This window comes from Helianthus annuus, chromosome 4 (assembly GCF_002127325.2).
Source record: "Helianthus annuus cultivar XRQ/B chromosome 4, HanXRQr2.0-SUNRISE, whole genome shotgun sequence".
Taxonomy (NCBI): Eukaryota; Viridiplantae; Streptophyta; class Magnoliopsida; order Asterales; family Asteraceae; genus Helianthus; species Helianthus annuus.
This window is the reverse complement of record NC_035436.2, coordinates 6,325,423-6,327,710: the sequence shown is the minus strand read 5'-3', so window position 1 is coordinate 6,327,710 and position 2,288 is coordinate 6,325,423.

The window sequence follows — 2,288 nt, the reverse complement described above, 5'->3', positions numbered from 1 at the left end:
TTAGGCTTGCTGAACAAGAAACACTAAAACAGATTTTCTAAACATCCAATAAAACAAGCCCAGTAGCAATAACTAGCCCAAGGACTTTACACCCACCAGGCGTTGTATGGTTCACATATGCAGTGGCGCAGGTTAGAAGGGGCCGGGAGGCGCACGGCCCCCCGATTTTTTCGCTCAGTGGTGTTATATATGTAGCTTTCGTATAGAAATTTTTGGGTATATTCGTTTTCGACCCCCGGTTCTATAGAAATTTTTGGGTACACACGTTTTCGACCCCCCGTTGGATATCTCAACCTTCGCCACTACACATACGGTTTGGAACACCGGGTTAAATGGTTCTTAAAACCAGTTGTGTAAACTGAATATGTGACCTTTTGAATGAAATATTTTCTTAATAACAAATATGTGTTCTACGTTATAGGTAAGGTAATTGACAAGAGCACTACTTTCAACCATATATGGAATTTTGATGTTTGGGCCCCAAAAAGATCTTCGATTTCCAACTATGAGAGTGATCGGATAAGTTCATAGGTTCAATTGTTGGATGTCGATATTTGGTCCCCAGCATTAGTATTTATGATGAGCTTTAAATTCCAACATTTTTTTATAACAACAAATTCACACATTTACTAAATCTATTTTAAAATTGTCACCAATATACTATTAGACTATGGGTCCACGGACTCAATTAGGTTTCACGTTATTTGGTTACAATATATAGGGATTACGAATAACGCTGGAAACCTAACTAAGCCCGTGGGCCATAGTCTAATAATTACGAGAGGCACCGCGAAGGCATCGAATACGTATTGAACAAGAGGACATTATTCATACACATCTATGGCTATTACCATCCATGTTTTTTTCGACAAGACAGCACGTTTCATATTTATGGGCAAAAATAACGCCTGACGTGCATTTGTTGTGATTATAACTACAATATCTCTTATCTGTTGCAATAAATAAAGAAGGTGAATTGTATTAGTGGTGGTAAGTTGTAAGGATAGTAGTTGATGTGCACATGGGCGGACCTAGCCTTTGTCCAGGGTGGGCGGCCGCACCCCTTGAAAAAAAAGTTAGTGTATATTTTAGGCAAAAAACCCGACCGCACCCCTTGAAAATATGGTTAAACACCTCATTCGCACCCCAGCAAAAAATTTCTGGGTCGGCCACTGGATATGCATGGGGATCATTTGTTGGTCATATTGCAAGAAGACAAAATGTAGAGTTTTCAGTTATGAGTTATTTTCTGCATTAAATGTGAAGCTACTTCTATGATCTTTGTTTTTGTTTTGTCTTGGTATTTTTGTTACATTTTAGTGATGACTTGTTGCACTGTTTGGGATATTATGTGCTCTTTTTATAGTGTTTAGGTTATCATAAGATATGTCTAGTGAATTTAGAAGAAAAATTCAGCAAAAAATAATTTTTTGGAACTAGGGGTATTTTAATATTTGTTTTGGGGTATATATCCTAATGCATAAAACAGAGAAGAACTTTTATTTTTATTTTTTTGCACTAGTTTTACAACCCGACAACAGAGTTGTGGGGTAGCGCGCAGGCTACCCCTAACCTACATTTGCCCTTGGATGTGTCACCCTATATGAAAAATTTACGGGTTTGGGGCTTACATTGCTTGCTTACATCGATAATCCTTCAAATAAGCGGAATTGGTTTTTTGAGTCTACATAATTCATCTCTCTTTTCTCTCTCTTAACAAATCATCAGTTGCAACCACTACCCAATCTAAATCCGCCACCACCCCTTCTACACCCCTCTAGACACAAGCATCAGAGGCGGTGGCGGACCTAGGTTATGGGCAACGTGATTAAGTTATCCAATTTTTTCATATGTAATATGTGTTATACTGACAGTTGAATGACCTCGTATGTGGGTTTTCAAACAATATAACCTAGAGATTCGAGCGATAGAAACAAAAGGACATTTGGATTTGATTCTATTTTTTATCGGTTTATATTTAATTTTGGTGTTAAATGATGGTTTATTTCATCGATTGTTAAGTATTAACTTGTTTGTGTTGGGATTTATATAGGAGTTTTTTAAAGTTTTGACAACGAGAACGACAAAGTATACAAGTATACAACTAACACTTTAAACATTTTTAAAACCTTCTCGCCAATTATCCATTTGTATAGAACTTAAGAAACCAAAAGGAGCAAACATGTGGTGTTTCAAAGCTACAACCTTTGTTGTATGCTTTGGAGGACTTGGTGATCGGATGACAAGGTAATGGATGCTATACTTAGGGGGTGTTTGGTGTTGCGTTT